The sequence below is a fragment of the Haliotis cracherodii genome, unplaced genomic scaffold (genome assembly GCF_022045235.1).
Source record: "Haliotis cracherodii isolate W230 unplaced genomic scaffold, xgHalCrac1.p SCAF_4, whole genome shotgun sequence".
In the NCBI taxonomy this organism is placed as follows: domain Eukaryota; kingdom Metazoa; phylum Mollusca; class Gastropoda; order Lepetellida; family Haliotidae; genus Haliotis; species Haliotis cracherodii.
In genome coordinates this window covers 73262613-73274685 of record NW_027266297.1, presented here as the reverse complement: position 1 = coordinate 73274685, position 12073 = coordinate 73262613, and the positions used below count along the sequence as shown (strand labels likewise).

General features: G+C 44.1%; 1 protein-coding gene across 2 annotated transcripts in view; it reads right to left on the bottom strand.

Moving 5' to 3' along the window:
• The window catches only part of LOC139479814 (uncharacterized), a 34498-nt gene extending 29549 nt beyond the window's left edge, over positions 1-4949 (bottom strand). The window contains exon 1 of one of the 2 annotated variants that reach the window (XM_071262697.1): positions 4933-4949. The gene's annotated coding sequence lies outside the window, so the exon portion shown is untranslated. Of the gene's footprint in view, positions 1-4306; positions 4398-4932 lie in introns of those variants that run through there. The other variant, XM_071262695.1, reaches the window with a different exon arrangement.
• Positions 4950-12073: the final 7124 nt, after the last annotated feature.

Below are 12073 nucleotides of genomic sequence, written 5' to 3'. Positions count from 1 at the left end.
AACATAGACTTTCAGAGGAAAACAGATACGTTACTGGTCAAATAGTCAGTCTCACAGTCCCTCAGACATATAACTTGCCCTACCACCCAGCCCTTGTCGTAATGATGTCGCCCTAAATGAAGTAAGTCTAGATTTCCTACAGGTCTCCATCCAATATCACTGGGGCTCCTTTTCAATTAAATGTAGTAGATTATTTCTGTAAAAATTAAATATTTTCACAGACAAAGCGTTAGTCAACTGGTCATATGTCAGATGTTTCGGAGGAGATGGAGGTGGGGTAAAGCTGAGATGGGGTGGTGTGAAGGCGAGATTGGGTGGGTTCAAGGTGGGTTAGGATGGTATGAATGTGATAAGGTGAAGGTGGGATGGGATTGGATGGAGGTGAGATGGGATGAAGGTGGGATGGGGTGAAGGTGGGATGGGTTGAAGGTGGGATGGGATGGGTTGAAGGTGGGATGGGTCGAAGGTGGGATGGGATGGGATGAAGGTGGGTTTGGATGAAGGTGGGATGGGGTGAAGGTGGGATGGGTTGAAGGTGGGATGGGTTGAAGGTGGGATTGGGTGAAGGTGAGATGGGGTGAAGGTGGGATGGATGAAGGTGGGATGGGTTGAAGGTGGGATTGGGTGAAGGTGGGATGGGATTGGATGAAGGTCGGCCTGGATGAGGTTGGGATGGGATTGGGTGGAGGCGTGATGGGATTGGGTGAAGGTGGGATTTGATTGGGTGAAGGTGGGATGGGATTGGGTGAAGGTGGGCCTGGATGAAGGTGGGATGGGGTTGGGTGGAGGCGTGATGGGATTAGGTGAAGGTGGGATGGGATTGGGTGGAGGCGTGATGGGATTGGGTGAATGTGGGATTGGGTGAAGGTGGGATTGGGTGAAGGTGGGGTTAGGTGAAGGTGGGGTAAAGGTGGGATGGGAATGAAGGTGGGATGGTATTTGGTGAAGGTGGGATTAGGTGAAGGTGGGATGGGGTGAAGTTGGGATTAGGTGAAGGTGAGATGGGATGAAGGTGGGATGGGTTGAAGGTGTGATGGTATTAGGTGAAGGTGGGATTAGGTGAAGGTGGGATTAGTTGAAGGTGGGATTGGGTGAAGGTGGGATGGGGTGAAGGTGGGGTTAGGTGAAGGTGGGGTGAAGGTGAGATGGGATGAAGGTGGGATGGGATGAAGGTTTGATGGGGCTGGGTGAAGGTGAGATTAGGTGAAGGTGCGATGGGGTGAAGGTGAGATGGGATGAAAGTGCGATGGGATAAAGGTGATATGAAATTGGGTGAAGGTGAGACGGAATGAAGGTGGGATGTCATTTGGTGAAGGTGGGACCGGATGAAGATGGGACGGCATTTGGTGAAGGTGGGTTTGGATGAAGGTGGGATGGATTGGGTGAAGGTGGGTTTGGATGAAGGTGGGATTGGATGAAGGTGGGATTGGAGTGGATGAAGGTGGGTTTGGATGAAGGTGGGTTTGGATGAAGTTGGGATTGGAGTGGATGAAGGTGGGATGGATTGGGTGAAGGTGGGTTTGGATGAAGGTGGGATTGGAGTGGATGAAGGTGGGATGGGATGAAGGTGGGATGGCATTTGGTGAAGGTGGGATAGGATGAAGGTGAGATGGGATAAAGGTCGGATGGCATTTGGTGAAGGTGGGATGGGATGAAGGTGAGATGGGTCGAGGGTGGGATGGGATGGGATGAAGGTGGGATGGGTCGAAGGTGGGATGGGATGGGATGAAGGTGGGTTTGGATGAAGGTGGGATGGGATGAAGGTGGGATGAGGTGAAGGTGGGATGGGATGAGGATGGGATGGGATGAAGGTGGGATGGCATTTGGTGAAGGTGGGATGGGATGAAGGTGAGATGGGATAAAGGTGATATGAAATTGGGTGAAGGTGAGATGGGATGAAGGTCGGATGGGTTGAAGGTGGGATGGGATGGGTTGAAGGTGGGATGGGTCGAAGGTGGGATGGGATGGGATGAAGGTGGGTTTGGATGAAGGTGGGATGGGATGAAGGTGGGATGAGGTGAAGGTGGGATGGGATGAGGATGGGATGGGGTGAAGGTGGGATGGGGTGAAGGTGGAATGAGGTGAAGGTGAGACGGGATGAGGTTGGGATGGGATTGGGTGAAGGTGGGGTTGGATGAAGGTGGGATTGGGTGAAGGTGTGATGAGATTGGGTGAAGGTGAGATTGGGTGAAGTTGGGATTGGATTGGGTGAAGGTTGGATTGGATTGGGTGAAGGTGGGATGGGATTGGTTGGAGATGTGATGGTATTGGGTGAAAGTCGGATGGGGTGAAGGTGGGATTGGATTGGTTGAAGGTTGGATTGGATTAGATGAAGGTGGGACGGGATTGGGTGAAGGTGGGATTGGATTAGGTGAAGGTGGGATTGGATTGGGTGAAGGTGGGATTGGGTGAAAGTCGGATGGGGTGAAGGTGGGATTGGATTAGGTGAAGGTGGGATGGGATTGGGTGAAGGTGGGATGGGATTGGGTGAAGGTTGGATTGGATTGGGTGAAGGTGGGATGGGATTGGGTGAAGGTGGGATTGGATTGGGTGAAGGTTGGATTGGATTAGGTGAAGGTGGGATGGGATTGGGTGAAGGTGGGATTGGATTGGGTGAAGGTCGGATGGGGTGAAGTTCGGATGGGATGGGGTGAAGTCGGGATGGGATGGGGTGAAGATGTGATGGGATTTCGTGAAGGTGGGATGGGATGAAGGTGGGATGGGATGGGGTGAAGGTGGGATTGGTGAAGGTGAGATGGGATGAAGCTTGGGTGGGGCGTATGAAGGTGGGATTGGATTGGGTGAAGGTGGGGTGGGACGTCATCACATCACAGGCAGCATTGGTTGTATACTCCCCAGGGAGCTGAGAATTTAAATCGGGTACACACTGATCCATTGAGCGGGATAATAATGTAGCGCTGTGGGCATGCATCTTGTGTATTTAACCAAACGCAATATAAGTTTGCATCATAATTATTATAGTTGTCAGTGACATAAACTACCCTGCTCTGTTCCTGAACACGGGCCACAGATTAACAGTATGTAGGGAGCTGTGTGGGCCAGGGCGAGGGTGTGTAGTGCTAGATACACGGAAGATGAGCAAATGCTCCAGGCTCTATCTGCATCACAGAACGTCGCCAACATGAATTCCAATAAAAGCTGTTTCTCTAATACATATTAAAAGATATGCAAACATTCAAATTGTTAGGTATTACAGTTTTCATTACATATTTTAACAGTTTATGCACACAAGCGATTTTACCAAACACAGATTGCCATCTCCAACGTCACTGAGAAGCCTGTAGGCCCAGCTTTGACAGTAAACACTGTTGAGGTATACGTCTAATGTTACATTATTGTACAGGTATGAATGAGGTTATATTTACATGCATAAAATCATACATATGTATTCATGCCTCATGCATTACTCTGTGTTTGTATTCTTCCAATAAAAAGGCGTATGAGGAAAGAGGTGAAAGACACATGGAACGCCTCTCACAACACAACCCCCGGTCTATTTCAGTTTAGTTCGTGGTCATGTCATTGTTTTATCAAAGGAACCTTTATTTTATTCAGGTGATTAGTTTAGAAGCAAGGAAGCAGCCAGTCTTCACTTTAAGTACAACGCGTTTCTACAACGCATGATACGCTACACTAAACAGCGTAATGACACTGTCACTGTCCACATTAAACATTCAACAGTACTGTATCCATTTCAACTGGCTTAATACCTGCAAATAGTAGCTTCTTTGAGAGGCATTTAGAAGTCGGAGTACTCAGTAAGGATAAGATATATGGATGAACAACTAACTTCTTTATTACAATTTGGAGCGATGTTTCGGTGTATGTTCTAACACCGTTATCAAGCAAGTGAAGTACAGAGTATGGTTGACAAGTATATATCCAGGATAGGAGGGAGTGTTATACAGTCGAGTAGGTTTGAGACGCAGTTACACTGGAGTGGAGAAGCCCGCTATGTACACACAAGGGTAAAACATATTGGCCGGTGAAGCCTGTAATAAACACCAAAGTTTGAAGCCAGTAATATAAACAACAAAGGGAATGTAATTGAATAAAGAAGCTGTTCATCCATATATCTTATCCTTACTTACTACAAATAGTAGAGAGCTGTTTTGGGAACCCGCTACGAGTTTCGCAAAGCCATAAAGTCTGGCTTGTGTTGAAGGCGAGTCTGACTGATAGGGCGACCCAACAGTCTATAGCAGTCCAGTAATGTGTCCAAATGATGTCCAATTGACATGACTGAAGAGAAATGAGACATTATATAAGTAAATAGATTACTCACCAAATGTAGAAGAGACGTCTTAGCACACTACATGTCTTACATACTTCCTAATATCATATTGAATAACATTTACATACTGCCTAATACAGGCTATTAATAGCGTTTGGGGAATCCTGACGTACACGTCTGTTGAAGTGTTTGTCAATGACGGGTTGGAGGTCGCTTATGGGGCCTTTAGACAGGATGGCGACCTTTGTGCCTCCCGTGTGCGACCATGAAATTTGCCAGGTCGTCGTTGGAGGCTCAAAGTAGGCAGAATGGTTGCCTAGGTCGTTCCAAGGTGGTACACGGGAGGTTCAGACATCGTGATGGACGCTATGGTCGCCGTGAATTATTGAACATGTTCAAAACAGTCGCACAAAGGTCGCCAAGGATATTGGTTGCTCAAAGGTTGCTCAAAGGAGGCACAAGCATTGCCGTTGTTGCAGAATGAAGGCACAGTGGTCATCCAATGGTCGCCAGGTAGAAGATGCGTTCTGCTGCAAATGTATTCCGTTAATCTGGGCGATGCTTGTGCCTCCTTTGGGCGACCAACAGCGTGCACTGAACGATGACTGTAGCGACCCCGGCAACCCTTGAGACACCATGGCAATGCTTCTGTCTCTTTTCTGCCTCCATTGAGCTACCTGTAGTGCCTCCTCAGCCTGCCTATAAATGGAGGGCTTTTTCCTGAAGTGTCTCACTGTGGTTGCAGACGCTGAACAGCTCGAGCAGTTACTGCTGAACGACCATTGAGCGTCCTGGCCAGTTTTTGATCGCCCTGTGTAAAGGAGGCTTTTGTTGCAAACTCAAAAGTGAGACGCAACACTACCGCGTGCACTGCTGATAACATAACACCCCCGTCACGCTTTGACTGATCTGTTTGTTTGTGGTGTAACGCCGCGCTCAGCAATATTCCAGCTATATGACGGCGGTCTGTAAATAAGTCTGGACCAGACACTCCAGTGATTCACATCATGAGCATCGATCCACGCAATTGGGATACGATGACATGCATCAACCAAGTCAACGAGCCTAATCCCCCGATCCCGTTAGACTTTTACGACAAGCACGGTCGCCTCTTCTAGCCGGATCTTCACGGGTCTACTGATATATCACAGAGGAGGTTGAGTAGCCGAGTGGTAAAACCGCTTGTTTGTCGAAACGATCACTCGGGTTCGATTTCAAACAAGAATTAAACTTGTTATATACTTCTCGTGATGTGTTTCACCACATACATATTCTGAAAAGAAATAAAGTGGCAAAACCCTTTCCATCTCCAATAGAAATCTCTGCATAAAGCAGAGTCGATTGTATGATTCCGACTCTGTCATGACCACGTGTATGAATCACTATCAAATAGAGATGATACCAGGTGTTCGCGAAAACGTTAGCGTATCCTGCCCCACCGATGGCATCCGTCACAAACACATGCAAAGGCAAGCCACTTGTTCATCTGAAAAAAACACGCGAACATAACATCATTTTTGTCACTGATGTGTTAAATTTGGAAAGGTCGTCCATGTGTAGTCCATATGCTTTTTTGAAAGTGTTCCTGATGCGTTGAATGGAGCCATTAATGAAAAACATTACTGAAACCATTAATGGAGCGAAATAATTATGAATTTGGTTTAGGTACCAAGAAGCGTGTACAGTAATGGCACAACGGATCAGGGAGTACCGCGTATAGCATCCCGTCGGTTTATAATCTGTTCAATATTCTCTCGACTAGTGAATGCATTTACGATAATAGGTGGCAATGGTCGTGCAAACCGACGATATGGTACAGTATATAACCTATACTTATTTCACAGTTATTCATCAGGGTGGATCACATTGTCTTTATACTTATATTGGTTTACAGACTATAGATAAAGAGAAGTTAGTATGAATTTTATATTCAGAGTATGAACAAGACCATTATCGAATGATATTTATATAATATATTGACTACATCCACCGATGTGTTTATAGTAAAGATGCGTCAGTATTTATTTTATACTCAAAGCGTTTACAACGCTCTATATAAGTTGCTGTGGACAAGTTATTTAATGATAACGAATGAGTATTGATAGTAAGAAACGATCACTTACCAAGTGGCAAATTTTATACCCAGATATTTATTATAACACTCTAAGCTCGGTGACTACAGAGGGCAGCAGAGCTCTCGCGGACTGTTGTCGGCGGCATATGCTTCGGGAGGAGCGATGGTCATAACTGAACTGACTGACTAAGCTCGGTATACCTATGGCATCGGTAAATTTACCACAGGTTACATTTAATCTAAATAGGATTACATTGCTCTCAAAATTATGTTTAGTCAAAACACATTGTTTGAACTTATTTACTGATTATCAAACTGAGATAACCACTCAGCCTGTTTTATATAATTAATTTAATAGAATTCCCCCCCCTTCAGCTTCAGCATCACCCATAAGTTGTAACACAGTGGACATGCTGGGACTCGTGGGTGGTGGGCTGAGGAGCCTTCAGCTTCAGCATCACCCATAAGTTGTAACACAGTGGACATGCTGGGACTCGTGGGTGGTGGGCTGAGGAGCCTTCAGCTTCAGCATCACCCATAAGTTGTAACACAGTGGACATGCTGGGACTCGTGGGTGGTGGGCTGAGGAGCCTTCAGCTTCAGCATCACCCATAAGTTGTAACACAGTGGACATGCTGGGACTCGTGGGTGGTGGGCTGAGGAGCCTTCAGCTTCAGCATCACCCATAAGTTGTAACACAGTGGACATGCTGGGACTCGTGGGTGGTGGGCTGAGGAGCCTTCAGCTTCAGCATCACCCATAAGTTGTAACACAGTGTACATGCTGGGACTCGTGGGTGGTGGGCTGAGGAGCCTTCAGCTTCAGCATCATCCATAAGTTGTAACACAGTGTACATGCTGGGACTCGTGGGTGGTGGGCTGAGGAGCCTTCAGCTTCAGCATCACCCATAAGTTGTAACACAGTGGACATGCTGGGACTCGTGGGTGGTGGGCTGAGGAGCCTTCAGCTTCAGCATCACCCATAAGTTGTAACACAGTGGACATGCTAGGACTCGTGGGTGGTGGGCGGAGGAGCCTTCAGCTTCAGCATCACCCATAAGTTGTAACACAGTGGACATGCTAGGACTCGTGGGTGGTGGGCGGAGGAGCCTTCAGCTTCAGCATCACCCATACAGCTATGTAGAGGATACTGTAATCTACGTTGAAGGTACTTTCATCTACGTCAATAATATACCAGTAATAATCTACGTTGGGTATCATCTATTGTCAAATTATCGACTTCGGTAACAATATTTTCCAGAGAAATCGACACTAGTTCCGGATCAGTTATAAGAAACTTCTTGCTTAATTAATAACAACCGATTTGTTTGACTTTCAACATGTCTTTATTAAGGTTCTATCTAAACATTACATATAAGTAAATCTTCTTTTCAAATATAACCAGTATATTCATATAGATAACCCATTTTGGTAAGATGTCTTCATGCTATCATGCCTTGTTACTCCTATTTATTCTGATGTGTACATCTCCAGGCTTCAACGTGAACCTTATCTGTCGTGTAAACATCAATCTTTCAACCTTGTAATAAAGTACTCTCTGAAATGTCTGGCTTCATTTAATAAATACGAGTTATAGGATTATAAAAAGAGCATGTATCAAAATAACGCAAATTGACCTAATCTAGCCTGTCCTAAATGACATTGTGATTACCCTTACAATGTACTTTTATAGGGTAAAATGATGATCAACTTAGAAAATATTCGCGTGTCACGCATGTTTGAAATGGCCTTTAACCTTGGGTAATTACCTGACACCTGTCCCGAGGTGATGACCTCACACCGTCCCGTGCGTACAGGTGCAAATGTCACACGAGTTGGGGTTGGTCTCAAAATATTGCTGTTATTGTACTTAATTGACATGCATTGATGGGGTAGCAATTTAGGATATATACTGCATATAATTGCATGGAAACATGATGGGATAGTTAAGAGCTATGAAACGGGATGAATATTGGAAGGTTGTGGTTTTGGAATCAAGAAGTATATGTAGTTCTAAAGATTGGTCCTTGAGGTAGCATTTATCTCCGCCACTTAAGACAACGTGACCGTGTTGGGCCGCCAGCACTTTACTGGTTTCTTATTCAGCCGAATTTTGCATATGGTCTGAAGTCGACAATGTCATATATTGTTGTATGATCGCCTTCAGACTACTCATAGGGCGACAGTATCTGATTCCCGTCCGTTATATTAACTGGGGGCCACGGGTGGCTCAGTCGTCTGTGGCGCCGCGGTTCGCTGTTCAGAGTTGCGTCCCTTGGGCACGCCAGAAATCTATGATTGTGGGTTCGAATACCGATTCTCCCCGTTTATGTTTCTAGGTTTGTCAGCACCATACCCGTGCTCGTGGGTTTCACCAAAGTGGTAAACGTCTGAGACCTGCATCATTTCGGGCTTTCCTCCCACATTAAGCTGACACGCCGTGATATGACTGGAATACTGTTAAAAGCGGCGTTAAACCCAACTCACTCACTCACTCACTCACTACAAGTCAGGGTTACATTCTGCTCATAAAGCGTATGCACTACACGCCTAATCACCCTGTATCAAAACTGTCTGATATCCTTTTACGTCCCAGTTTTGTTTTTGAGACCACCTCTATACCTGTTTTCTTTTATTTATCATACCGAAAACCCCATAGCTTGGAATAATTAATAAATGGTTTCCCTCTATCTCTCTAAAGTGTAAAGAGCTTGTATACATTTCCCAATACAGACTCCATATCGTGTACCTTGGTTATGGCTATGCAAGTGTAATGTAACATGCATCATGGGAGCAATGTTAACAAAATGTTTGTCATTTTAGAAGATGCACATCTAGAACTTTCTACAAATTATTTTTGTGTGTGGATTAGATGTTTTATGAAGACTACATTATTATCATTATAACGGAGTCACGTGCGCATATTTCTATAGTCCGTTTCAGACTGTCATCAATGGACTTAGAAAAAATGTGAACTTCCTGTTTTCGTTCGAATTTGTCTCCTGTAAACTTATCGATAAGACTCCTTGTGACTGAAATACTTCAAGCCACAGGTTACTCAATATTTCCATAACAACTGTTAAAAAGAATATCCTTTTTTAATAGACAAAATAATTTTTCTAGCATTTCCGACAGTACTTTAACATATCCATATGTATATAACCTTCCTGCTTCACATTTCTGTACATCAACTGCTGGATAACGGTGTTAGTATCGAATTCGAAACGTCGCATTCATTGTCATAGCGAAGTTGTATGTTCATAGACTTATCTCCCTTGGGTACAAATAACTTATAGTATACTTATCTGAATGCCTCGCTAACGCTAACCTGTCGGAGGTGACCTCAGACCATCAGGCAGGGAGTTATCGTATTGGAGAAAATAATCTGATATTACGAGAGTGGTGACGAAAATACACAGACAATGCAAAGGTCAGGTCATGAGAAGACAATATATCGTTGGACCAGCGTTAACATCCTTGTACGTCCATGGACGAAATGAGAGTACGGATAACGCTTTGGGGAATGTTATCCCACTCGGCCTGTTGTGCATGTGCAAGCTGTAGCAGTTCTGGGAATTTAGAAGACCTCGGGATGACCTGTATATTGTGGTCAGTCGTGTAGGGCGCCGCAATATCTTGTGAAGAGTTGCGGCCCTTGGACACGCCCGAAACCTAAGATTGTGGGTTCGAATCACGTTTCACCCAGTTTCTAGGTTTGTCAGCACCATACCTGTGCTAGTGGGTTTCACCGAAGTGGTAAACGTCTGAGACCTGCATAACTTCGAGCTTTCCTCCATCATCAAGCTGACACGCCATACTTTAACTGGAATACTGTTCAAAGCCGCGTTAAACACAACTCCCTCACTCCCTCACTCACTCACTCACTCTTGGTGTGGGTGCTCTGGGACACACACTATATTCTCTGGCCACAGTTCACGCTCATGTAATATGAACATTTATTTAGATTTTTTCTTGAGACATTTCTTGCAAATTCAATGCAATAGCGAGCATTCAGGTTCTCACAAGGACATAACTCAAAATACCTGCTATGTTCAATGTGAAACACATGTTTTAAATAAAAAAGCTGTGATATTACGTTGCTACTTAAATTGTAAAATATTTACAAGGTCTTTTTACATATATAACGCCAAGCAGTATTTGGTAAAAGCATATTTCGCAACAACGGATTTTTTTCACATTTAAATATATATAATATGACACTCATCCTCAATTTCAACACTTTCAAAATTTGTACATACATCATCAAATTCCTGATCCTCTTCCTAGGACTTCAAATTGTGCAAAGGTAATCTATACTTACAGAGTAATCGTCTTTGTAAGTAAGTAATCAACAAGGATCATCACACTCTTTGCATCGCAGAATACAGTGGTCATAACGTTCTTCACTGATCTTCAAGACTTAAATTTCGTTGGTGCCAGAGAAGGTGAATAGTGCCAATCCATGGATTAACGTGTTGACTCGGGATCATAGTGGTAGACCCATCTGTCATCATCTGTTACTGTTCTCTTTTTGAATTTGACGAAATCCTCCTCAATTGACTCTAAATATTCCCTTGAAATGTCAGTTCTTTTTTCCTTAAGATCAGAATGTAGAAACTTTGGCACCCAACAACGAGATATCTAATTCATCTGTAAATGTTCATCAATAATAGTTTCAATGGACCATTGGCTTAGACTTTTGTCTTCCTCAAGTTCAGCAATGGTAATACACCTATATTACAGTATAACTCTTTGATTGAAAAGTTGAGGGACGTCCAGACCTAGGGTCATCATCAAGGCTTATTCTCCCAGACTTAAATATAGCTGCCCAACAATGGAATAGCTAGGGCGCTTATCCCCATACACTTGTAACATGCGGTCATGAATATCCTAGGGAGTACTTTTCTCTAAAGTCACGTTTAACTGTCACTAATATACATGTACAAACAGCGTCAACAGACATAATACACTCGCAATGAACTACTCGAATAATGTAATACATTGACTAGTTCAGGTTGGTATTGCCCATAGTTGAACCTTTTGAACAGCCCTCGTGTACATGTACCTCTTCATTGACAAATACCAATCTTAGGAATACTGCATCACATCAAATGTGAGAAATGTTTCAGGAGAGATATGCGCTGATCCTACACTTAAATAAAAATTGATATACTTAAAGGAAAAGAAAGAAATCCGCCCATTATTGCTTCTAGGAGGGAGACGCACGTACACACGTACGCACGCACATACAATGGTTTTCGGTGACTAAACTTGAAATGAGGTAATGTTCTCCATGAATTCGTAGAGCAGCAAAAGATGTCTGAAGCAATCACTTTGAAGGATTATTGGTAACCACTTTTACACATGTCGTGTAGCATATGTCAGCGAATAGGTTGAGGTTTCACGCCGCTTTGAGAATAGTTTTATTTCGAGCCTATCGCAGGTTCAAGCACGGGTGTGACGTTGACAGATATCAATCACATCACCAGGACTGGCCTACCCATGACAAAAGAGACAGGCTAACCGTGTGTATCTATCGACAGATTCCTTATTGTTTGTTTTTAAGTATTTTACGTTAAAACATTCTGACAACATGGCTGATGAACTTGGCAAATTTACAAAACAGGTCATACTTTCATCACTGACGTTTTCAAAGAGTATTTGAAACCGCGCCAAGTTTCCCAGGTGATCTCTTTGTCAACGCCTGTGTTGTTGTATTCCCCATTTAGATTCGAACGCTGGCAT